We start from the raw sequence: 26,933 nt of genomic DNA, 5'->3' as shown, positions 1-26,933 counted from the left end.
GATTCACATGCATCCTCCCTCCTCCCCAGAAGCCTGTAGTCATTTAAGTTACAAACATTTGTACATATGTAGATACATTTACATTTGCATGGACATCTCTTACTTTATACCTATATACTCTGTCACTCCTTCCTTTACCCTCTGCGGGAAAACAATCTAACAAAGTAGTCGATGCCCATGCGCAATGGAACCGAAGAGGAGGAGTCACTCGATCCTGTGACTCGAAAAGACTTCTTCGAAGAAAAACAACTTGTAACGCTCCGAACCCAACACTAGATGGTGGACTAATGCACAGCATGTGAATCTGCAGCAGAACATGCCACGAACTATATGCTCAATGGCATCTGTAGCTGTAGATACACATGCTTTGCATAAGTCCGCCATCTAGTGTTGGGCTCGGAGTGTTAAAAGTTGTTTTTCTTCAAAGAAGCTTTTTCCCCGAGTCACAGGATTGAGTGACTCCTCTTTTCGGTGATAGTGCACATGGGCATCAAGTCATTTGTTAGATTGTTTCCTCTCCGCCGTCTGGTTCGGACACGTTTCCCCTCGCTATGGTATATCTTGGTTCGGTATTAGCTGAACTTTTCTCTAAACTTTCTATAAACATTTATATAGTTTTGATCGCGTTTTCCACTCTTGTAGTCAATCAGATTGTAGTTGTCAGGGTCGATCACACGCCCTTATGAGTGACCTCGCCCTCTTTGGGCCTACTTCAAAACACTGCTGTCGGACAGTGTTAGGCTGATGAAACGGACTCCATTTTGGTTTTGCCCTCAGTGTCACGCCAAATTTCCTAACACCGATAAACATTTGGTATGCAATCTCTGTCTCCGGATCGCAGAGAAGAAAACTGTGATGCTCGTCAGTCGTTTTGGTTCAAAAAGACTCTCAGGGATTGAAGAGCTTGTCGAATAGAGATGGCATCCAAATAGTTAGAGCACACATCTGACATCTTTGGGATGAACACGCACAAGAAGTAGTAGCACAGCGTACAACGGTTTCCATCGCAGACTCCGATTCGGGTCAAGATTCCAATGTTGACAGCTAATTAATCCCACTGGCATAGTACGTAAGTACACCAGCCCCGTCCCACCACCCAAAGACAATCAGAAAAAGACTTTTGCATTGGTTTTCGGTCCTCCACTGCCTACAAGCCATGGTCGGACCCGAAAAAAAAAAAAATTGGATGACCAACCCTCTGGTTCGGCACTGAAATAGAAGACCGTAGTGTTTTCGGCACCCAGCAAACAGCATGCCACATCTGTTTCGGTACCGAGCCGAAAAATTGACTCTTCCATCTCAAAGCTGAAAAAAGTAACAGTGCTTTCGGAGCCATCTTTTTCAGCTTGACTCAAGCATTTGGTATCCAATTTTTTGGAGCTCAAACCTGTCAGTGGTAGATATGCTTTAGAAACTTAGGAGTCGTCAGAGATACAGCCCATATTGGAGGTTATGGATGCTAAGCAGCAAAGGATCGATATACATAAGGGCACCGGAAGGGTCATAGCCTCTCCTCCTACAACAATCAAAAGAAAATTAACTTTTCAAGAAACTTTACTGTAGATGCTGGGCAGCCACTTACTAAAATCTTTAAACAAAAGGAGAAAGAAAAGGCACCACAGCAGCCTTCACCACCACATTCTCCTTCTCGCCCTGCTTCTCCACCACCTCCTACTCCACCACTTTCACCTACACAATTCTCTCCACAAGAATCCCCTGTTTCACCACATAGAGATGGTTTATCCGATCCTCAAAAGGATGTAGATCTTTGTGTGAGATGACACAGATCCCATTCTTCCCAATGATCCCGATTTATACCCAGCAAGGCCATCTCCCCCTGAAGATACCACGGCTTACAATCAGGTTAGACAGTGCAGCAGCATATCATAATGTACAATTACATACAGATCCCATTGAGAATGATTTTTCTTATTTATCACCTTAACATCTACTCACAAAGAGTATCAGTGCCTCCCTATCAGTGCCATCCCTCTTCCAGGCATGCTTAAACATGCCGAAGATTTTTTTAAAGAACCAGTAAAATCAAGAGTCATTACACCTAGGGTCGATAAAAAAAAAATATAAACCTGCACCCTCTGATCTGGTTTTTATTAGAGCACAACTACCACCTGACTCTATAGTGGTCAGTGCAGCAAGAAAGTGAGCCAATAGCCAGTCTATAGGGGATGCTCCTCCTCCATAGAGAGTCGCAAATTTGATGCAGCAGGTAAGAGTGGTACCTCAAGCTCCTAACTATTGGAGGAATGCAAACTCAAGCACTCCTAGCAAGGTACGACAGAGCTCCTTAGGATCAGATGGAAGACTTGTTGCAGTATCTCCCACCTGAGCATCAAGAAGGGCACAACAAGTAGTAGCTGAAGGACAGGCTATTTCTAATAACCAAATCACATCTGCTATAGATGCAGCTGATACAGCAACAAGGGGAGTATGAGCCAGCATCATCATTAGGAGACATCAATGGCTAGGGGCTTCAGGTTGTAAGCCAGAGATACAACAAGCAGTATTAAATATGCCCTTTGATAAAAACATTTATTTGGGCCAGAAGTTGATACTACACTGCACAAGCTCCAAAAGGACTCGGACAGCTAAAGCTATGGGTGCGTTATATACTACACTCACACTGGGAACTTTTCGTAGGCCACAGTTTAGGGGTGGTTTCAAATCATCAACCACAGAACCATCCACATCTCAACAAAAACAAGGGCCACACTTCTACAACAAAGGTTCATTTAGAGGCTCTTACAGAGGAACAAACTATAGAGTAAGAGGTAAATCAGCTGCTCCAAGAGGTTCCTCTACCTCAACCAAACAGTGACTTCTTACACTTCCCCAGAGAGCATACATCTCCTGTGGGAGAAAGACTGGTACATTTTTACCCACAATGGCACAACATTTCTACAGATCAATGGGTTCTATCAATTATCCAACTTGGCTATTGTGTAGAACTCCTCTCTACTCAACCAAGCGTTTTCCCTCGTTCACACAAACTTACTCCGGAACTTCTCCAGTTGTTAAAACAGGAGGTGCAATTGTTACTGCTCAAAGGTGTCATAGAGATGGTACGTATATATCCCAACAAGGATCTGTAGTATATTCACTATAGTTCCTTATACTAATACTATACCCCTCAATCAATACATTCTTTCAGAACACTTTCATATGGTCATTCTACAAGACATAATTCCCCTACGAAAAAAAAAGGGGGTTTACATGACAGCATTTGATCTCAAAGATGCTTATTTTCACATTCCCATACATCCAGCAAAACGAAAATATCTAACATGTTATAGCAGGAAAGCACTACCAATTCAAAGTACTACTATTTGCGGTAACAACAGCACCAAGGGTATTCACCAAATGCCAAGCGGTAGTTGCAACATTCCTCAGAAGACAACACATACAAGTCGTCCCATATCTGGACGACTGGTTCATAAAAGCCAGTACAATTCAAATCTGTATATACTCAGTATACCATAGACATCCAACACAATCTAGGATTCACAATCAATTATCAAAATCTCACCTTCAGCCAGCACTTCTCAACACACAATCAGGATTAGCATACCCAAACCTAGTCAGAATTCAAGCATTTCACAATCTCACAACTCAACTACAGTGCAAACACACTTACACAGTAAGGTTGGTGATTAAACTATTGGGAATGATGGCTTCATGCATAGCAATAGTACCCAATGCAAGACTACACATGCGACCACTACAGCAATGTCTTTCTCAACAATGGCCTCAGGCACAGGGTCAAATTCAGGATCTAGTGTTGTTGGACCGCCAGACTCAACCTTCTCTGCAATGGTGGAACTACACCAACCTTTTAAGAGGGGGGCCCATTCAGGACCCTGTGCCTCAGACCACAATCACCACAGATGCATAAATGATTGGTTGGGGAGCTCATCTCAACAACCTCACAGTACAGGGGGAATGGGAATCAATTCAACAGTCTTATCATATAAACCACTTGGAATTACTAGCAGTATTCCTAGCACTCAAAGCTTTTAAAAAACAAATGATACACAAGACAGTTAATAAGGACAGACAATATGTCCACAACATATATCTGCAAAAACAAAGGGGGTGAGGGGGCACTCATCTCAATTGTCCCTTTTAGCAAAGACAATTTGGAAATGGGCAATTCACATTCCGATTCAATTAATGGCATAATATATTCCAGGGATACACAACCAACTAGCGGACCTCTTAAGCAGGATGTAGCAACAAGTACACAAATGGGAGATTCACCCATAGATGATTCAACAATACTTTCAAATGTGGGGCACCCCAGACATAGAGCTTTTTGTCACAAAGGAAAACGCAAAATGCCCAAACTTTGCGTCCAGGTACCCACACGCTCAATCCAAGGGCAATGCTCTCTGGATCAGTTGGTCAGGGATATTTGCTTATGCTTTTCCACCTCTACCACTAGTTCCATTTCTGATCAAAAAGATAAAACAAACGTTGCTCACCATGATACTCATAACTCCAACCTGTGCACGTCAGCGTTGGTACACAACACTGTTGGATATGTCTGTAGTACCACATCAAAAACGACCAAACAGGCCAGACCTGTTGACTCAAAGGAAAGGTCAAATCATGCATGCAAATCCCAGCATACTCAACCTGCCGATTTGGCTCCTGAAGTCTGAGTTTGGACGCTTACTAGTCAGTGTTATGCAGCTAAATGGAAACGTTTTATCTACTATGGTCAGCCCAGAAACACTAACCCACTTAAAGCTTCAGTAGCGGATATTGTTTGCTACTTGCTATGCTTACAAAAAGCAAACCTCGCATACTCCTCTATTATGATCCGTTAACAGCAATAACTCCTAACCTCCAAAACAGACAAAATTCTTCCCTGTTTAAGATTCCTGTTATAAAAGCTTTTATCTAGGGTCTTAAAAGGGTTATTCCACCTAGAACTCCACCAGCCCCTGTGTGGAATCTTATCACAGTACTCAGAATACTTACGGGGCCACCATTTGAACCCGTGCACTCTTCAGTTTTTATCATGGAAGTTTGCATTCTTAGTGGCAGTCACTCCTTTAAGAAGAGTTAGTGAAATTCAAACATTCACTGTGAAAGAACCTTTCTTTCAAATTAACAAAAACTAAATAGTTCTTAGGACAAATCCAAAATTCCTACCAAAAGGGTTTTCACCTTTTTATATCAATCAGTCACTGGAATTGCCAGTCTTCTTCCCACAGCCAGATTCAGTGGTTGAAGGAGCTCTTCACACCCTTGATGTTAAAAGTGCTCTCATGTACTGTACAGACAGAACAAAAGATTTCAGAAAATCCAAGCAACTCTTTCTTGGATGTCAACAGCCTCACAAAGGTAATCCTATTTCAAAACATGTATTAGCGAGATAGATAGTAAAGTGTATTCAGACTTGCTATCTTAAAGCTAAAAGACAGTTACCAGTAACTCCTAAAGCACATTTCACTAGGATAAAAGGAGCTTCAATGGCATTCTTAGGGAATATGCCAATGGCAGACATGCGTAAAGCAGCGACATGGCCTACACCTCACTCATTTACTAAACACTACTGTGTAAGATGTGTTATCTCGCCAACAAGCAAACGTTAGAAAAGCAGTGCTTAAAACACTATTTCAAACTACTCCAATTCCTCCCGGCTAGCCACCGCTTATTTTAGGGAGGGGACTGCTTTACAGTCTATGCAAAACATGTGTATCTACAGCTACACATGCCGGCGAACGGAAAATGTTACTTACCCAGTAGACATCTGTTAGTGGCGTGTAGTGCTGTAGATTCAGATGCGCCCTTCCTCTTCCCCGGAAGCCTGTGGCCGTTGTAGTACTATATATTGTAAATATGTATCTACATTGCATCTTGTTTCTTTACTATATATGTACATATACACTTATACACTCTTTACTGCACCCTCCTGATAGAAAACAATGTAACAAAGTACTTGATGCCCTTGTGCACTATCACCGAAAGGAGGAGTCTCTAGATCCCATTACTGGGTGGGGGGGTGGTCTTCTTCGAAGAAAAACAAATTGTAAAACTCCGAGCCCAACACTAGATGGTGGACTTATGCAAAGCATGTGAATCGACAGCACTGCATGCCACGAACAGATGTCTACTGGGTAAGTTACATTTTCCATATATATATATGTTCGGTGGCATGTGTAGCTGCAGATACACATGCTGTGCATTATCCTGCCATCTAGTGTTGGGCTCGGAGTGTTACAAGTTGTTTTTCTTCGAAGAAGTCTTTTCGAGTCACAAGACCGAGTGACTCCTCCCTTTCGGCTCCATTGCGCATGGGCATCGACTCCATCTTAGATTGTTTTCTTTCCGTCATCGGGTTCGGACGTGTTCCTCTTCGCTCCGTATTTCGAATCGGGAAAGTAAGCTAAATTATCGAAAATTCAACTGTATTGTTATCGTTCGGTACCGGGTTAGTGTTATTGTATCGGCACCGACATCAAGAGCGCTCCGGCGGCCCTTCGGTGCTTCCGTTCTTCATCGAGGCCTGGTCGGCCCGACCACACCAGTCGTCGAAGACTAATGGACCGGACCCCCTTCCGCTTTTGTCTTAAGTGTCATTCGAAGTATCCTTATACAGACCAGCACCTGGTCTGTAATCTGTGTTTATCACCTGAACACAGGGAGGATACTTGCGAGGCTTGTCGAGCGTTTCGATCGGAAAAGACCCTAAGAGATCGACGAGCAAGAAGACTGCAAATGGTGTCGACACCGAGAGAACAACTCGACGTCGGAGGAGGAAGAAAGCATTTCCATCCAGGGATCGGACTCGGACGAATCCAAAAGTGCCCGAACCTCGACGGTGCAGCGAACAGTGAGTAAACCTGCCCCGTCCAAAACTCACACAAAGATATTTAAGGCCAAGGGGACGCCACCGCCAATAGGCCATGGCTTAACCCATCAAAAAGAAGGTGACCAAACATCGGCACCTGAAAAAGGCCAGGGATTTGCCGAAGACTTCCGACTCCGGTCGAGATTCTGGCACCGAACGATCTCAACACCCGAGAGTTCGACTCACCCAAAGTGAGAAAAATATCTTCGGAACCGAAAAAGACTATATCTGAAACCTCTGTACAGAAAAAAGCAGCTTCGGAGCCGAAAAGAAGCTCTTACACAGAAGAGCAAGGACTTTCCAGCCAAATGAAGGAAAGACACAGATTTGAGCAGGAATTAAGTATGGAAGAACCGGACCATACACAAAGGAGGTTACATATCCAGAAAGAGACTGGAAAACTACAAATTTACCTCCAATCAAATCTAAAAGGAAACTTGCATTTCAGGAGTCAGAAATGCAGCCTAAGGCAAAGGTGGTTAGAGACAAATCCCCACCACCAAGGTTCTCACCACAACTGTCACCAGTGGGAATACCTCCAATGCAGTCACCCACACATACAGGGATGACACAAGATGATGCTGATGCATGGGACTTATATGATGCACCAGTATTGGATAACAGTCCGGATTGTTATCCAACAAAGCCGTCACCTCCAGAAGACAGTACTGCATATACGCAGGGACTATCCAGGGCAGCTACGTTCCATAACGTAGCAATGCACTCAGAGCCAATAGAGGATGATTTCCTGTTTAACACCTTAGCGTCCATCCACGCTTCCTATCAGAGTCTGCCAATGCTCCTGGGTATGCTCAAGGACACAAAACAAGTATTCCAGGAGCCAGTTAAAGGAAGGGCTATCACGCCTAGGGTTGAGAAGAAGGACAAGCCTCCCCCAACAGATCCTGTGTTCATAACACAAGAACTTACACCGGACTCAGTGGTTGTGGGGGCAGCAAGAAAGAGAGCAAACTCTCAATCGTCAGGAGACGCTCCACCGCCTGACAAAGAGAGCAGAAAGTTTGACGCTGCGGGCAAACGGGTGGCAGCAGAAGCAGCCAATCAATGGCGGATTGCTAATTCGCAAGCTCTACTTGCTCGCTACGACAGGGCACACTGGGACGAGATGCAACACATCATACAGCACTTGCCCAAGGAACATCAGAAACGTACTCAAGAGGTTGTAGAAGGAGGACAGGCCATCTCTAACAACCAGATAAGGTCCGCACTAGACTCGGCAGACACGGCAGCACGAACAGTCAACACAGTGGTAACCATTCGCAGGCATGCGTGGTTAAGAAGTTCTGGATTCAAGCCAGATATCCAACAAGCAGTGTTGAACATGCCATTTAATCAAGAACAGTTATTTGGGCCGGAAGTTGACACAGCAATGGAGAAGTTGAAAAAAGACACGGACACGGCCAAAGCCATGGGCGCGCTCTATTCCCTACAAGTCAGAGGCTCCTTTAGGAAACCACAATTTAGAGGAGGTTTTCGACAGCAAACATCAGAACCTTCCACCTCTCAAACCAGACCCCACCTATCAGACACAATATCAAAGGGGAGGGTTTCGTGGTTCCTATAGAGGACAATTCCCAAGAGGAAGGGGAAAGTTCCAAGCAACCAAACCAAGCCAGACCAAACAGTGACTTCAATGTCACAAAACCCCAACACTTATCACCAGTAGTGGGGGGGAGGCTAGCCGCATATTTTCAAAACTGGACACACATTACCACAGACGCATGGGTCCTATCAATTATCCAACATGGTTATTGCATAGAATTCACAAAATTCCCGCCAGATGTGCCACCAAGAACACACAATCTGTCCAAACAACACTTAGACCTATTACAAATAGAGGTCAAAGCACTATTACAAAAACAAGCAATAGAACTAGTACCCAATCATCAGAAAGGAACAGGCGTCTACTCACTATATTTCCTAATTCCCAAAAAGGACAAAACGTTTAGACCCATCTTAGATCTCAGAACAATGAATCTCTTCATCAAATCAGACCACTTCCACATAACACTTCAAGACGTGGTTCCCTTACTAAAAAAAGGAGGAATACATATCAACATTGGATCTCAAGGATGCGTATTTCCACATACCCATCCATCCTTCCCACAGAAAATACTTAAGGTTTGTAATGCACGGCGTACACTATCAATTCAAAATGCTACCGTTCGGGATAACAACAGCCCCAAGGGTAGTCACAAAATGCCTAGCAGTAGTAGCCGCTCACATAAGGAGACAGCACATGCACGTATTCCCATATTTAGATGACTGGCTAATAAAAAGCAACACTCAACAACAGCATCTTCTTCACACGCAATACGTCATAGAAACTCTACACAAACTAGGGTTCTCTATAAATTACCAGAAATCAAATCTGCAACCATCCCAAATACAACAATACTTGGGAGCAACACACAGAGCAATTGCCACTCCAAGTCCACAAAGGGTCCAAGCGTTCCAAAATGTAACTTCAAGCATACAGTCAAACCAACACTACCCAGTAAGGTTTGTAATGAAACTTCTAGGCATGATGACTTCATGCATAGCCATTGTCCCAAACGCAAGACTACACATGCGGCCCTTACAACAGTGCCTAGCAAAACAATGGACACAAGCACAGGGTCAACTTCAAGATCTAGTGTTGATTGACCGCCAAACACACTTCTCGCTTCAATGGTGGAACCCTATAAATTTAAACAAAGGGCGGCCATTCCAAGACCCAGTGCCTCAAGCTGTGATCACAACAGATGCTTCCACAATGGGGTGGGAGCACACCTCAACAAGCACATCATACAGGGTCAATGGGACAATCAACAAAAACAACTTCACATAAATCATTTGGAACTGCTAGCAGTGTTTCTAGCATTAAAAGCATTTCAACCACTGGTAGCCCACAAACACATCCTTGTCAAAACCGACAACATGACAACAATGTATTATCTCAACAAACAAGGGGGGACACACTCGTCACAACTGTCTCTCTTAGCATAAAAGATTTGGCATTGGGCAATTCATAATCACGTTCGCCTGATAGCACAATACATACCAGGCATTCAGAATCAGTTAGCCGACAATCTCAGTCGAGATCACCAGCAAATTCACGAACGGGAAATTCATCCCCAGATCCTACAAGATCACTTCCTACATTGGGGAACACCATACATAGATCTATTCGCAACAAAAGAAAACGCAAAATGCCAATACTTCGTATCCAGGTACCCACACCCTCAATCCAAGGGCAATGCACTATGGATCAGTTGGTCAGGGATATTTGCTTACGCTTGTCCCCCTCTCCCGCTCATTTCTTATCTGATCAACAAACTAAGTCAAAACAAACTCAAACTAATACTCATAGCACCAACCTGGGCTTGCCAACCGTGGTACACAACACTGTTGGACTTATCAGTAGTACCCCATATCAAATTATCAAACATTCCAGATCTGTTAACACAACACAAACAACAGATCAGACACCCAAATCCAGCATCGCTCAATCTAGCAATCTGGCTCCTGAAGTCTTAGAATTCGGACATTTAAATCTCACACAAGAGTGTATGGAGGTCATTAAACAAGCAAGAAAACATACAACAAGACATTGTTACGCAAACAAATGGAAAAGATTTGTTTGCTACTGCCACACTAATCCGATTCAACCACTACGTGCCTCCACAAAGGACATTGTAAGCTACTTATTACACTTACAGAAGTCTAATCTAGCATTCTCTTTCATTAAAATCCGTCTCACTGCAATCTCTGCCTATCTGCAGATTACACATACAACATCACTTTTTAGAATCCCAGTCATTAAAGCATTTATGGAGGGACTAAAAAGAATCATACCCCCAAGGACACCACCAGTACCTTCGTGGAACCTTAATATTGCATTAACACGACTCATGGGCCCACAGTTCGAACCCATGCATTCGTGTGAAATGCAATATCTGACTTGGAAAGTAGCCTTTCTAATAGCTATCACATCACTTAGAAGAGTAAGTGAGATACAAGCATTTACTATTCAGGTACCCTTTATACAAATACATAAACATAAAGTGGTTCTCCGTACAAATCCAAAATTCTTACCAAAGGTCATATCACCATTCCACCTAAACCAAACTGTGGAACTCCCAGTCTTCTTTCCGCAACCAGACTCAGTAGCCAAAAGAGCCTTACATACATTAGACATAAAAAGAGCACTAATGTATTACATTGACAGAACAAAACAATTTCTTGTAGCCTTCCAAAAACCTCATGCAGGTTATCCTATATCCAAACAAGGCATCGCCAGATGGATAGTTAAATTTATTCAAATTTGCTATATTAAAGCAAAAAGAGAATTACCTATTACCCCAAGAGCACATTCCACTAGGAAAAAAGGCGCCACAATGGCTTTTCTTGGAAATATACCTATGACAGACATTTGTAAGGCAGCCACCTGGTCTACGCCTCATACATTTACTAAGCATTACTGTGTAGATGTGTTAACAACGCAACAAGCCACAGTAGGACAGGCTGTATTAAGAACATTATTTCAGACAACTTCAACTCCTACAGGCTAAACCGCTGCTTTTTGGGGAGATTACTGCTTGTTAGTCTATGCACAGCATGTGTATCTGCAGCTACACATGCCACCGAACGGAAAATGTCACTTACCCAATGTACATCTGTTCGTGACATGAGACGCTGCAGATTCACATGCGCCCTCCCACCTCCCCGGTAGCCTGTAGCCGCTCTTAGTTGAATGAAAATTGTAAATATGTAAATAAATATTCTTTTGATACACATTAAGTACATACATAACTACTCCATTGCATGGGCACCTCTAATATACTCACAACTCCTACCTCACCTTCTGCGGGGAAAACAATCTAAAGTGGAGTCGACGCCCATGCGCAATGGAGCCGAAAGGGAGGAGTCACTCGGTCTCGTGACTCGAAAAGACTTCTTCGAAGAAAAACAACTTGTAACACTCTGAGCCCAACTTTAGATGGCAGGATAATGCACAGCATGTGAATCTGCAGCGTCTCATGCCACGAACAGATGTACACTGGGTAAGTGACATTTTCTCTCTCTCTCTCTCTCTCTCTCTCTATATATATATATATATATATATATATATATATATATATAAGCAAAGAAAAGAAAAATATAATACTCGCACACTCGGATTTCAGGAACAAAAAAAGATCAGTTTAATCTACACAACGCGTTTCGTCTGACACAGCAGCCTTGGTCACGTGACCAAGGCTGCTGTGTCAGTCGAAACGCGTTGTGTAGATTAAACTGATCTTTTTTTGTTCCTGAAATCCGAGTGTGCGAGTATTATATTTTTCTTTTCTTTGCTTAATTAATTACCGGCTTGCTCGTGCCGGTTCTCGCACCACCCCTTTGGGCTGATTGAGATCATACTTCGAGTATTTTTGTAGTCATATATATATATATATATATATATATATATATATATATATATATATATATATATATATATATATATATATATATATATATAGACTGGTATTCAGGTGTATGAAAAACGTAGTGTCCCTGTAGACATTAATGCAGCCAACAATTTATGTAAGAGTAAACTTACATGTATAAGTTACCTTTGTGAATTATCCAACAATTTATTAAACCTTGAATACCATTCTAAACAATTTGTGATTATTTACCTTAATAAGATGTACCTGTTTAATACATCATCTGACATTAAATTTTAAGTCAACTGCTTCACATCTGTACATAAGCCACTGATGAGCCATAACCAGATCCTGTGCACAGTCCTGGTGATTGTGAAAAACTATAAACAAAAAATAATACCGTGAACATATTTCCTAAAGTGAGCAGAATGGCATTCATCATTAGTCCAACACTTAGATTTGTACTGCGACTTGAGACGTTTGTAAGTGAGTCAACCATACATAATTCAAAGTTGTATAATGTCTCTGAGTTTTCATTGAAGGTCTATAAATAAATATCTGCTATTTATAATTCTCCAGTTTTTTTTTAATATTTTCCATAGTACTACATGACAACTCTTTAACATCAGTATGTGCACAGAAATTCACTGTTGAATAATGTATTGTAAGGCTAAGCTTTAATTTTTCTCAACTATATTTTGGCAAAAGGACTTATTAAAGCTGCTACCGATGTTTAACATACGTCTGCAACTCAAACCAGTTACGCTCAGTCTCTGCATTGTTTGAATTAAGTACTGTTTGAATTTAAAGGTTACTATAATTAGAGTATGAACCATAAAAAATGTACCATGTGAATCATACTTTTCTCCAGTACTACACTGTTTCTGTTTCGGATATGCACCCACGTACGTATAGTCAATCTATACTGTTTGTTTGTGGGCCTTTTACTGCCTACTTTGTTCTCTAAAATTGTCTAGGAACCAGTAGCTTTGATTATGTAATCGGTGATGATGTCAATGATGTCACTTGAGATGTCATCCTTGACATTGTTAATGATGTCATTCAATATGTCATGAGTAATGTTATATGTAAGGTCATCAGCAGTGCGTGGCAAGTTATGGTCAGTTTGCTGAACTATAACTGGCTAATTTCAGTGGGTTTTTTTTGTTTATAAATGTTTTTAATCCATTTCAGTATGGTAACACACTACAACGTCACTTGATTCTCAGGTCTTTTCAGTGAGATATATATATATATATATATATATATCAGTGGTAATAAATAGCATACTATTCACATCTGCATATATAGTGTGTGCGATGTCTTTCCTTCGTGTGTATTTGTTTTGACAAAAGTTATTTGCCAAAGCCAGGATGCAAGGTGTTACGTTTGTGCAGCAAAGTACAATCAAGCAAATGAATATCATCACTATAAGGAAAAGTATTTTCCTGCTTAAAGTAATTACTGTATGCAATCTGTGAGGTAATAAAATAATGTTTTTTTCCGTGTTATTTATTGTGTACTGTAGCAATTATCTCGAATTTGGCCACCTCACTGGACTAGTAAATGTGTGAATGCACATGTATTAGTACAATTGCTCTAAATAACGTTTTATTGCATCCTAACTGTCATGCGAAAAACACGATTTTTGCCTCATTAATTGCATGCAATATTGAGTTTACTCAGAGAAACAGCTCTCCTGATGTTCAGGTGGGCTCTTCAATGTGATTTTACTTTACTGCACAACTATGATCCCTTGCTGAGACTGAATATCTTTTATTATAAATACGCATATAAAATATCATGCAAAAAAAAACATATATGCAGATTTGCAAAGTATGATATGCTGTTCGTTACCCGTGTTGAAGGATAACATGAATGATTTGAGGGCTCGCCTCTCGAGGGACATGGCTCTTCCCAAACCTGACATTGGTACATCTGCATATATACGATGTATGTGTGTCATGTCATCTAAATGCATTGATACTGCAGGGAAAGGCTACACCATACTTATTCTAAAGTGCAGTGCCCCTAAAGTGTTCACCTAAAGAGAACAAAAATAAAAATTGAGAATTGGTAACTTCTGGCATAGAATGCGCCCAAACTGTTTCATCCAGGTTAATGATGTGGCAGTAAGTAGGATGTGTCTACATTTAAGGTATTTGTTTTAAATTCAGATAGTCATGCTTTGTATTTTTTAACAGTTGGGGAAATTAGTCCGACATCTTAAATATAATCGCTTTGGATACAATAAAAATGCATCTAGTTCCTAAATCTACTCTGAACTAAAGGGGTCAAAATCAGTACACAGTGTCTTAAGCGTGTCCTCTTTGAGAAAATGAATGATAGCTTGCCAGTAGGTTGTAGCATCGGTGTATCTTCACTTCCTCTTCGTGTGGCCGGAGGAATATCTCCTGTTAGAAAGTAAATGTATCCCCTATTGGAAACAATGAATGTCCTTTTCGGAGGCACTGTTAGTATGTTTCAATTTGACACACGGTATCCGATTCCTCTTCTCTTCAAGCTTACAACACTGTTCCCCTTTTCAGTATTTAAGCTGTTCATTTGAGCCTTTTTATTGGATACATTTTATTCCTCGCAGCACTGGGCTCTTCCCCCCAGGACACTCTCCAACAGCTCTGACTTAACCTTGTGTGTTAAGTCCGTGCTCTCTGTGAGCGCCTGATTATTGACATTAAGGTGAACTCTTAACCTGCTGAGGAGAATAGCATTTTCCGAATTCCCCCACTCCCAGCGAGTCTCCGTCTCTGTCATCCCTCAGGATACTCCTCTGCCGACCGAGGGCCATTTAAGTACAGGAAATGTCGATGCCTCCTGATTGTTGCCTTAAATTGTAGTTATTTATATGGTTTTGTCCCGCACAAGCCTGGCCTCGTGGGCTGTTCCGAATATGCACTTGTCCAACAAAGTATTGTGGTGCTTTGGGGATGTATATCCCTCTGAACGCTATTCTCTTTATGTGCTTGAGAGTTATGTTTCGAAATGCCAGTGAAAGGTTTGAGTGGGGAAGCACATGTGTAGCTATCTTTAGTGAAGCAGGTGCAGTGGCACTGTGGTCCAGGGCCCTGGTGGGTGGCATTGAACTCTGATAATTTACTTCCCCAGCAGCAGTGAACGGGTTCGTTTTCCTTGCTTGCACCAGGGCTGACAGGTAGGTTGGTGACGCGGCCAGACTGTGTGATAGATACCACGTTTATTTCGGTGAGGCAAAAGGCAGTGAGCCACGTTGCTCCTTTCTTACATTAAGTAAAAGTATAATTTCACGTTTTTTTAGAGCACCTTCATATCGCCACTGGGTCACTACAAACCGTTTCTATAAGGAGTTATTTTAATAATGCCACATCCCACGTACCACAGTGAAGTCACTTCAAAACACCGCAGAATACATGTATACAGTGCAAGATTACAGTCAGCCTTGCAAGTCTAATCATTAGTTATATAACAATATTATGAGTATGCTAAAATGCATCAAACGACACACGAGGAGATTGTTTTTGGATATTTTTTTTTATTTAAACAAGAATTATGTGCAACATCTGGTCATTTAGAAAGGTATATCATGCATGTGGTTATATTCATTATGAGATGCACATTAATCTGTCTCATATTGCATACTTTAAATAACAACCATTGGCAAAGCAAATAGGTATGTTCTATACAAGAGCTATTGGCTTTTGCAATGTGTTTTGTCATGTTGTACAGCTGTTCGGCATGGCTAAAAGTCAGTGGAGTGGGCAGTAGAGTGGATTTGTTGGAGTGTCGGGGTGTGGAGTGTTGTAGAATCAAGTAGAGGGGAGTAGACTTTAATGGTTCAGTTGCAGAGAGTACTGTAGAGTGGAGTGGGTTGGAATAGGGTGGAGTGGGTTGGAGTGAATTGAGGTAGTGGATTGGATTGGAGTGGGGTGGATTGGGGTAGAGTGGGATGGATTGAGTGGAGTGGGCGATTTGTGTGTGGTGTATTGAAATGGGGTCAGATGGATTGGATTGAGGTTAATTCAAGAAGGGTGGATTGGATTGAGGTGCGTGGTTTGGACCGGAGTGATGGAACTGGGGTGGGGTGGATTGGAGTGGGGTGAATTTGATCAGACTGGACTGGGGTGGATTTGATTTGATTGGGGAGGATTGGATTCACTAAATTGGAGTGGGGTGAATTGAACTGGAGTGGGGGTGGTTGGGAGTGGGCTGGGGTGGGCTAGATTGCAGTGGGATGGATTGGATTGGCGTGGGGTGAATTGAAAGGAAGTTGGGTGGAATGGAGTGGGATGGACTGGATTAGGATGGATCGGATTGAGTTGAATGGATCAGGGTGGGGTGGATAAGGATGGGGTGGATTGATTTGAGTGTGGGTGGAGTGGGGTGGAGTGTGAGGTTGGACTGTATTGGGTTGGATTGGTGTGGGGTGGATGAAGGTGGTTTGGAGTGGCTGTTTGGAGTAAGGTGGATTGGACTGGAGTATGATGATCTTATGTGGACTGGAATTGGGTGGATTAAAGTGGACTGTGTTGGAGTGAGGTGGATTGGATTGGACTGTGGTGGATTGGGTAGGAGTGGGTAGATTGGATTGGAGTGGGGTGCATTTGGAATATATTGGGTTGGACTGGAGTGAGGTGGGTTGGATTGGATTTGGGTGGGGTGGATTGGACTGGGGTGGATTGGGGTAGGTTGGATTGGACTAGTGTAGGTTGGATTGGACTAGTGTAGGTTGGATTGGACTAGTGTAGGTTGGATTGGACTAGTGTAGGTTGGATTGGACATGGGGTTGGATTGGACTGGAGTGGGTGGATTGGACTGGAGTGGGTGGATTGGACTGGAGTGGGTGGATTGGACTGGAGTGGGTGGATTGGACTGGAGTGGGTGGATTGGACTGGAGTGGGTGGATTGGACTGGAGTGGGTGGATTTGATTTGAGGAGATGGATTGTACTGAAGTGGAGTAGACTGGGCTGGGCTGGAGTAGGGTGGGTGGGTGGGCTGGATTGTAAAGGAGTGGATTATGGTGGATTTGAGTGGGGTGATTTGGGATAGAGTGGGGTGGTTTGGGGTGAGTGGGGCAGGTTGATTTGGATTCAAGTGGTGTAAGGAAATGGCTCCCTGTTGCAGTTACCCCCCCCCCCCACACTTTTTGCCTGATACTGATGCTGATGCTGACTTGACTGAGAAGTGTGCTGGGACCCTGCTAACCAGGCCCCAGCACCAGTGTTCTTTCACCTAAAATGTACCATTGTCTCCACAATTGGCACAACCCTGGCACCCAGGTAAGTCCCTTGTAACTGGTACCCCTGGTACCAAGGGCCCTGATGCCAGGGAAGGTCTCTAAGGGCTGCAGCAGGTCTTATGACACCTTAGGGACCCCTCACTCAGCACAGACACACTGCTTGCCAGCTTGTGTGTGCTGGTGGGGAGAAAATGACTACGTCGACATGGCACTCCCCTCAGGGTGCCATGCCAACCTCACACTGCTTGTGGCATAGGTAAGTCACCCCTCTATCAGGCCTTACAGCCCTAAGGCAGGGTGCACTATACCACTGGTGAGGGCATAGGTGCATGAGCACTATGCCCCTACAGTGTCTAAGCAAAACCTTAGACATTGTAAGTGCAGGGTAGCCATAAGAGTTTATGGCCTGGGAGTCTGTCAAAAACGAACTCCACAGCTCCATAATGGCTACACTGAATACTGGGAAGTTTGGTATCAAACTTCTCAGAATAATAAACCCACACTGATGCCAGTGTTGGATTTATTAGAAAATGCACACAGAGGGCATCTTAGAGATGCCCCCTTTATTTTACCCAATTGTTCAGTGCAGGACTGACTGGTCTGTGCCAGTCTGCTGCTGAGAGACGAGTTTCTGACCCCATTTGGTGAGGGCCTTTGAGCTCTCGGAGGACAGAAACAAAAGCCTGCTCTGGGTGGAGGTGCTTCACACCTCCCCCTGCAGGAACTGTAACACCTAGCAGTAAGCCTCAAAGGCTCAGGCTTCGTGTTACAATGCCCCAGGGCACTCCAGCTAGTGGAGATGCCCGCCCCCTGGACACAGCCCCCACTTTTAGCGGCAAGTCCATGGGAGATAATGAGAAAAACAAGGAGTCACCCACCAGTCAGGACAGCCCCTAAGGTGTCCTGAGCTGAGGTGATCCCTGCCTTTAGAAATCCTCCATCTTGATTTTGGAGAATTCCCCCAATAGGAATAGGGATGTGCCCCCCTCCCCTCAGGGAGGAGGCACAAGGAGGGTGTAGCCACCCTCAAGGACAGTAGCCATTGGCTACTGCCCTCCCAGACTTAAACACAGCCCTATATTGAGTATTTAGGGGCCCCCAGAACCTAGGAAGATAGATTTCCTGCAACCTAAGACGAAGAAGGACTGCTGAGCTGAAAAACCTGCAGAGAAGACGGAGACACCAACTGCTTTGGCCCCAGCTCTACCGGCCTGTCTCCCCACTTCAAAAGAACTGCTCCAGCGACTCGTTCCACAGGGTCCAACAACCTCTGAAGCCTCAGAGGACTACCCTGCATCTAAAAGGACCAAGAACTCCCGAGGACAGCGGCTCTGCTCCAAGAAAGAAGCATCTTTGCAACAAAGAAGCAACCTTGAAAGAACACACGTTTCCCGCCGGAAGCGTGAGACTTTGCACTCTGCACCTGACGCCCCCGGCTCGACTTGTGGAGAACAAACACTACAGGAAGGACTCCCCGGCGACTGCGAGCCCGTGAGTAGCCAGAGTTGACCCCCCTGAGCCCCCACAGCGACGCCTGCAGAGGGAATCCAGAGGCTCCCCCTGACCGCTACTGCCTGCTTCAAAGACACGACGCCTGGTAAGGACACTGCATCCGCAGCCCCCAGGACCTGAAGGATTCGATCTCCAGTGCAGGAGTGACCCCCAGGTGGCCCTCTACCTTGCCCAGGTGGTGGTTACCCCGAGGAGCCCCCCCCCCCCCTTGCCTGCCTGCATCGCTGAAGAGACCCCTTGGTCTCCCATTGAACTCCATTGCAAACCCGACGCCTGTTTGCACACTGCACCCGGCCGCCCGTGCCGCTGAGGGTGTAATTTTTGTGCTGACTTGTGTCCCCCCCGGTGCCCTACAAAACCCCCCTGGTCTGCCCTCCGAAGACGTGGGTACTTACCTGCTGGCAGACTGGAACCGGGGCACCTCCTTCTCTATTGAAGCCTATGTGTTTTGGGCACCACTTTGACCTCTGCATCTGACCGGCCCTGAGCTGCTGGTGTGGTAACTTTAGGGTTTCCCTGAACCCCCAACGGTGGGCTACCTTGGACCCAACTTTGAACCCTGTAGGTGGTTTACTTACCTGCAAAACTAACAAACACTTACCTCCCCCAGGAACTGTTGAAAATTGCACTGTCTAGTTTTAAAATAGCTATTTGCCATTTGTGTGGAAACTGTATATGCTATTTTGCTAATTCAAAGTTCCTAAAGTTCCTAAGTGAAATACCTTTCATTTAAAGTATTGTTAGAAAATCTTGAACCTGTGGTTCTTAAAAAAACTAAGAAAATATATTTTTCTATATAAAAACCTATTGGCCTGGAATTGTCTTTGAGTGTGTGTTCCTCATTTATTGCCTGTGGGTGTACAACAAATGCTTAACACTACCCTCTGATAAGCCTACTGCTCGACCACACTACCACAAAATAGAGCATTAGAATTGTCTCCTTTTGCCACTATCTTACCTCTAAGGGGAACCCTTGGACTCTGTGCATGCTATTTCTTACTTTGAAATAGTACATACAGAGCTAAGTTCCTACAAGTGGGCAGATTGTACTGAGACAGATTGAAATGGATTGGTTTGGGGAAGATTGAAATGAATTGGGTTGGGGCAGATTGGAATGGCTTGGGGTGGGGTAGATTGGCATGGATTGGAGCGGTGCAGATTGGCATGGATTGGAGCGGTGCAGATTGGCATGGATTGGAGCGGGGCAGAGTGGCATGGATTGGAGCGGGGCAGAGTGGCATGGATTGGAGCGGGGCAGAGTGGCATGGACTGGAGCGGGGCAGAGTGGCATGGACTGGAGCGGGGCAGAGTGGCATGGACTGGAGCGGGGCAGAGTGGCATGGACTGGAGCGGGGCAGAGTGGCATGGACTGGAGCGGGGCAGAGTGGCATGGACTGGAGCGGGGCAGAGTGGCATGGGCTGGAGCGGGGCAGAGTGGCATGGGCTGGAGCGGGGCAGAGTGGCCTGGACTGGGGCGGGGCAGAGTGGCCTGGACTGGGGCGGGGCAGAGTGGCCTGGACTGGGGCGGGGCAGAGTGGCCTGGACTGGGGCGGGGCAGAGTGGCCTGGACTGGGGCGGGGCAGAGTGGCCTGGACTGGGGCGGGGCAGAGTGGCCTGGACTGGGGCGGGGCAGAGTGGCCTGGACTGGGGCGGGGCAGAGTGGCCTGGACTGGGGCGGGGCAGAGTGGCCTGGACTGGGGCGGGGCAGAGTGGCCTGGACTGGACTGGAGCGGAGCAGAGTGGCCTGGACTGGACTGGAGCGGAGCAGAGTGGCCTGGACTGGACTGGAGCGGAGCAGAGTGGCCTGGACTGGACTGGAGCGGAGCAGAGTGGCCTGGACTGGACTGGAGCGGAGCAGAGTGGCCTGGACTGGACTGGAGCGGAGCAGAGTGGCCTGGACTGGACTGGAGCGGAGCAGAGTGGCCTGGACTGGACTGGAGCGGAGCAGAGTGGCCTGGACTGGACTGGAGCGGAGCAGAGTGGCCTGGACTGGACTGGAGCGGAGCAGAGTGGCCTGGACTGGACTGGAGCGGAGCAGAGTGGCCTGGACTGGACTGGAGCGGAGCAGAGTGGCCTGGACTGGACTGGAGCGGAGCAGAGTGGCCTGGACTGGACTGGAGCGGAGCAGAGCAGAGTGGACTGGACTGGAGCGGAGCAGAGCGGACTGGACTGGACTGGACTGGAGTGGAGCGGAGCGGAGCGGAGCAGAGTGGACTGGCCTGGACTGGGGCGGGGCAGAGTGGCCTGGACTGGGGCGGGGCAGAGTGGCCTGGACTGGGGCGGGGCAGAGTGGCCTGGACTGGGGCGGGGCAGAGTGGCCTGGACTGGGGCGGGAGCAGAGCAGAGTGGCCTGGACTGGGGCGGGAGCGGAGCAGAGTGGACTGGACTGGACTGGGGCGGAGCAGAGTGGACTGGACTGGACTGGAGCGGAGCAGAGTGGACTGGACTGGACTGCACTGGAGCAGAGCGGACTGCACTGGAGCAGAGCGGACTGGACTGGAGCAGAGCGGACTGGAGTGGAGCGGAGTGGAGTGGAGCGGAGTGGAGCGGAGTGGAGTGGAGTGGAGTGGAGTGGAGTGGAGCAGAGTGGAGCGGAGTGGACTGGACTGGACTGGACTGGACTGGACTGGAGCGGAGCAGAGTGGACTGGACTGGACTGGAGCGGAGCAGAGTGGACTGGAGCGGACTGGACTGGAGCGGGGCAGAGCGGACTGGAGCGGACTGGACTGGAGCGGGGCAGAGCGGACTGGACTGGACTGGACTGGAGCGGGGCAGAGCGGACTGGACTGGACTGGAGCGGGGCAGAGCGGACTGGACTGGACTGGAGCGGGGCAGAGCGGACTGGACTGGACTGGACTGGAGCGGGGCAGAGCGGACTGGACTGGACTGGAGCGGGGCAGAGCGGACTGGACTGGACTGGAGCGGGGCAGAGCGGACTGGACTGGACTGGAGCGGGGCAGAGCGGACTGGACTGGACTGGAGCGGGGCAGAGCGGACTGGACTGGACTGGACTGGAGCGGGGCAGAGCGGACTGGACTGGAGCGGGGCAGAGCGGACTGGACTGGAGCGGGGCAGAGCGGACTGGACTGGAGCGGGGCAGAGCGGACTGGACTGGAGCGGGGCAGAGCGGACTGGACTGGAGCGGGGCAGAGCGGACTGGACTGGAGCGGGGCAGAGCGGACTGGACTGGAGCGGGGCAGAGCGGACTGGACTGGAGCGGGGCAGAGCGGACTGGACTGGAGCGGGGCAGAGCAGACTGGACTGGAGCGGGGCAGGCTGAAGCGGGGCCGGCTGAAGCGGGGCCGGCTGAAGCGGGGCCGGCTGAAGCGGGGCCGGCTGAAGTGGGGCCGGCTGGAGCCGGGCCGACTGAAGCGGAGCGGAGCGGAGCCGGGCCGACTGAAGCGGAGCGGAGCGGAGCCGGGCCGACTGAAGCGGAGCGGAGCGGAGCCGGGCCGACTGGAGCGGAGCGGAGCCGGGCCGACTGGAGCGGAGCGGGGCCGGGCTGACTGGAGTGGAGCGGAGCGGGGCCGGGCCGACTGGAGTGGAGCGGAGCGGGGCCGGGCCGACTGGAGCGGAGCGGGGCCGGGCCGACTGAAGCGGAGCGGAGCGGGGCCGGGCCGACTGAAGCGGAGCGGGGCCGACTGGAGCGGAGCGGAGCGGGGCCGACTGGAGCGGAGCGGGCCGACTGGAGCGGAGCGGGGCCGGTTTGGTTTGAAGTGGGGGCAGATCGGAGTGGGGCGAATTGGAGTGGAACAAACTGTTTTGGATTAGAGTGTGCAGATTGTTTTAGGGTGGATTGGAATGGGGTGAATGGATGGAGTGGTGAGGATTGGAATGGGGAGTATTGGTATGGACTTGAGTGGGGTACATTGCAGTGGGACAGATTGGGTTTTAAAATTGGAGTGGGGCAGACTGGAGTGAGGCACATTGTTTTAGATTGGAGTGGGGCTGATTTCAGTGGGACAGATTGTTTTGGATTGGAGTGGTGTGGGTTTGATTGCAGCAGATTGTTTTGGATTAAAGTGGGGCAGATTGGAATGAGGTAGTTTGGAATGGGGAAGATGGTTTTGGATTTGAGTGGGGCAGATTGTTTTGATTGCAGTGGGACACATTGTTTTGGATTGGAGTGGGACAGTATTGAAGTGGGTTAAATGGGAGTGGGGCATATTGTTTTGGATTAAGTGGGGTAGATTTTTTTGGGATTGGAGTGCAGCGAACTGGAGTGGAGCAGATTAGATTGGGGTGGGTGGGAGGATTGAAGCTAGGTGGGTTGGAGTGGATTCTATTGGGGTGAGTGGTTTGGATTAGGGTGGGGTGGATTGGTGTTGGGTGGGGTAGATTGTAGTGGGTCGGATTGGAGTGGGGTGGATTGGGGTGTACTGCAGGATTATGTGTTAAAGCACAATTTCAGAAATTACACATGATAAAGAAACAGCGTTACTTTGCAATATTTAGAACAAGATAATCGTCATCTTTTGAGAACAGGGCCCATGAGCACAACAAAAGAGAAAACATGAGTGCAAAGTGAGAAAAGATGACTTAGCAAAATTAAATGAAGTTAGCTATAAAAAAATAAAACTTGCCAATTTTGATTGTCCTGCTGAGCATGTTTTTGCCAGTCACAAGCCTTCTGTTTGCAGGGCACATTAATTTAAAAAGAACAAAATAATACCTCAATCACGTTGTTAACAGTGGACGGGCACTGATTAAATTGAATCAATCAGTGCTGGGTCCCTGCTCCACACAGAGGGGCATAGAAATGATGCTTGGCTTGCAGTGACACATTTCGAGGCCGTAAAGAAGAGCGCCAGGCAAGCCAACAAATTGTAAGCCTTTACTCTACACAACAAAGTCTCACAAGCAAGACACATGCGCTAGCGCATGCACTTGCAGGCTCCACCCTAAAGCTGTTTTTAAGACTACGTTTAGGTTGATTAAGGTTTCCTCAATTGTGTTTTTTTTTTTTTCTTTTTTTTTTGGTTTAGGCTTATTTCAGATGATCGGTCCTAATGCCCTGACTTTGAGTAACAACTCTAGCTGTCCAGCAACGGCAATCAAATTTATTATTATTTTTTTGCAGATGCTGAGCAGCATAGTTAAAAAGCAGTGGTACAGCAAGTAGGTCTTGAATGGCAATGCCACAACGCAAGACTTATTAGGTTTGCCAGTGCTTGTTATCATTGTTCCTTCATAGACTTTTTCAGTGAAAAATGAAGCTGCATCAATGTGTAAAAAAAAAAAAAATGTCAGTACGAAGGGCATAGGTTAAAGTGCTTGCTATGATTGGTTTTGTTTTCAAAATCCTTACAAACTATGATGGAGAAACCTGAAAATATTGTAAGGGTAATCATGGGGTGGATGTGAAAGATTGGTACATTAGACACAGTGAATAGGTTCTTTGTTCTTTCCTCATATATGTTTTAAAATACGGACCCACCTTAGGGTAGAGAGCAAGCATCCCTCAATAGATTTGTTACTTTCTGAAAAAATTTGAACAAAACAAGCTCGGTAATTTGTATATTTTTTTATACAATTACTGTTTTGTTAAATAGTTTGCTTTTTATTATGCATAGACCTGGTTGTTGTTCATAAGTGCATTTGTCTGTCGTTATTGTACTTCTTTAAAGAAGGCCATAAACTCCTGATTTTCTCATATTTCTCACTTTCATGTATTGCGTCAAGAAGTTTCTTCTTGGGTCGCTGATAGTTGAATGCTAGATGATAAATCTCTTGGCATATTGATTACATTTGCTTATGCAATTTTTTCCCTTTGATCCTTCTTTGTAATGCTAGTTCAGGGTGTAAGATACTTGCAGTTGCAGAGACCACCTAGAAATAGCAGAGCTGAGATTGCAGGTCTTCCCTGCTAATGTAGGACACTGGGTGCTCCGTCTGCAATAGAAAGGCAACCTCCCAAGCCTTTTCCATTTTCCAAGTAGCTGTGGACAGTCGGTCAAGGCTTAGCTCTGAGAAGAGTATTGAGTTGGGTACAGTATGACATGGATATAGAGTATTGATATTAATTTTCAGCCATGATTGTAGTTTTTGATAAATAGGCACTTGAATAATATATCAACCTTTATAGATATGTATGTGCAGTAAAAAAATAAAAAAAAACAATTAGGTCAAATAGTTGAAAACACTTAAATCAAGTACTGAATAAACAAATATATGTGTGGTTGCAGTTGTAATACTCAGCACCTCATTTACATACACTAGTGCTCTGAATGATCACAAACATCAGGATATTTCTGAAAGAGATACATAAGCGATTTCATGAACAGTAAAATAATTCAGCATAATCATAGTGTTGAAGGTTACCATTCACAACAACAGAAGAATGATTTCTAAAATTGAGAAACGTGGATTGGATACAGTTCCTATAGTGAAAGCTTTTTAATTGATATTAATCCATTTTTAGAGGTTCTTCAAGAAATCATGTTCCAAACACTATAAATATCTTGTTCTTTAGACAACATTGTTTATCATATTAATGCACATACATGAAGGTCCATGTTTGGTTGGTTGCTGTAAACCATTTGTTACAATCTGACCCCAGTGTGAGACTCATAATGCAAATGATACATATGAATAATAATATACAAAAGAGAAGAAATCAATCTTCAACTGAAACACTTTGACCTTGTGTGTTCTTATAATTGTTACGTTTATCCGCATTTTATGCAACTCTTATTTTTTTATATTTATATCTTTTTTTTCATTCAATATCTTTTTTTTTTTTTTTTTTTGGCTTGGTGTTTGCATACCTTTGCAGGACTGGTGGTTGGGCCTCATTGATTAAAATTCAAAGGTCTTCTTATTTATCTTGTCTTTTTAACCTGTAGGTGAGAATAATTGTTATTGTAGCATCGGTACACCAGTAGAATGGGAAATAGCATGCTGGGTAGTTTACGATAGGTTTTTTATTTTTTTGTAGGTAAAGTGATTTTATTTGGGAGCTTTGCACTTCCAATGTAGGAAAGGACAAGTTACAGAAACGGGTAAATCCGAGTTAGTGGTGTGCTGCAGGCTTTCTTTCAGAGTATAGATACTTCCTAAAGGCTTCTTTCATGGAGAGCTACAGTGTATCGTAAAAAAGCACAGGGCACGGATTGTGCTTACAGGTAGATTTAATTGCTCGCAGAGATATACCATTGGGTTTTCATGGGTATTTTGAAGGTAGAGCGATGCACTTTAGTTGTGGACGTTATGCTTTCTTGTTATGAAAGGAAAGGTTTTAAAGCATTTAAGTAGGGTTTAATTGGGTGCTGGAAACAGCTTACCTTGAAGGTAACGATTCTGCTAAAGGCTTGTTTCATAGAAAGGTGTTTTGTTCCCTTTAGACGTCTAAAGACACAGATATGCTTAGAAGTGGTTCCGACTGCTTACCAAAATACCGCTTTTGATTTTAACTTTGATAATATTAATACTATTTTATTGTAAACTTGACTAGGCAATTTTGCCTTCATTTACCTTGCTTATAAAGGTAAAACAGCGGCTCATATTAATATTAGATAGGAAGTAGTCTACTTAATGCACTAAGGCCTCTCCTTGCATTTCATTATTGACATAGAGGTTGGTGCTCTTGCTGAAACTTACCCTTAAGATATTGGGGTTACAAGCCCTAGAATGCATGTTGTTGTAAAGTCAAAGTTGTGGTCTGGATCGCACCCGTGGCAGGACAATATATTGCCCATGTAGGCATATCTGTTTTTCATTTACTTTGTTGCCTTTTTGTGGCAAACCAGAGGGATAGGCTGTTGATGGACATGCTTCATAGTCAAACCCTATTCCTTCATATACACATTGGGGATTGCCGTTCTCCACTTGTTTTTTCCTGGCAATGGAGGAAGTGTGTGTTGGTGTCAGAGTAACCTG

The 26,933-nt window shown here is 45.4% G+C and overlaps 1 protein-coding gene across 3 annotated transcripts in view; it reads left to right on the top strand.

The window, feature by feature from the left end:
* The window catches only part of PPP1R12B (protein phosphatase 1 regulatory subunit 12B), a 786,992-nt gene that overhangs the window by 473,386 nt on the left and 286,673 nt on the right, over nucleotides 1-26,933 (top strand). The gene's annotated exons all lie outside the window — the stretch shown is intronic.

Source organism: Pleurodeles waltl, chromosome 6 (assembly GCF_031143425.1).
Source record: "Pleurodeles waltl isolate 20211129_DDA chromosome 6, aPleWal1.hap1.20221129, whole genome shotgun sequence".
In the NCBI taxonomy this organism is placed as follows: domain Eukaryota; kingdom Metazoa; phylum Chordata; class Amphibia; order Caudata; family Salamandridae; genus Pleurodeles; species Pleurodeles waltl.
This window is presented reverse-complemented; position numbering and strand designations above follow the sequence as displayed.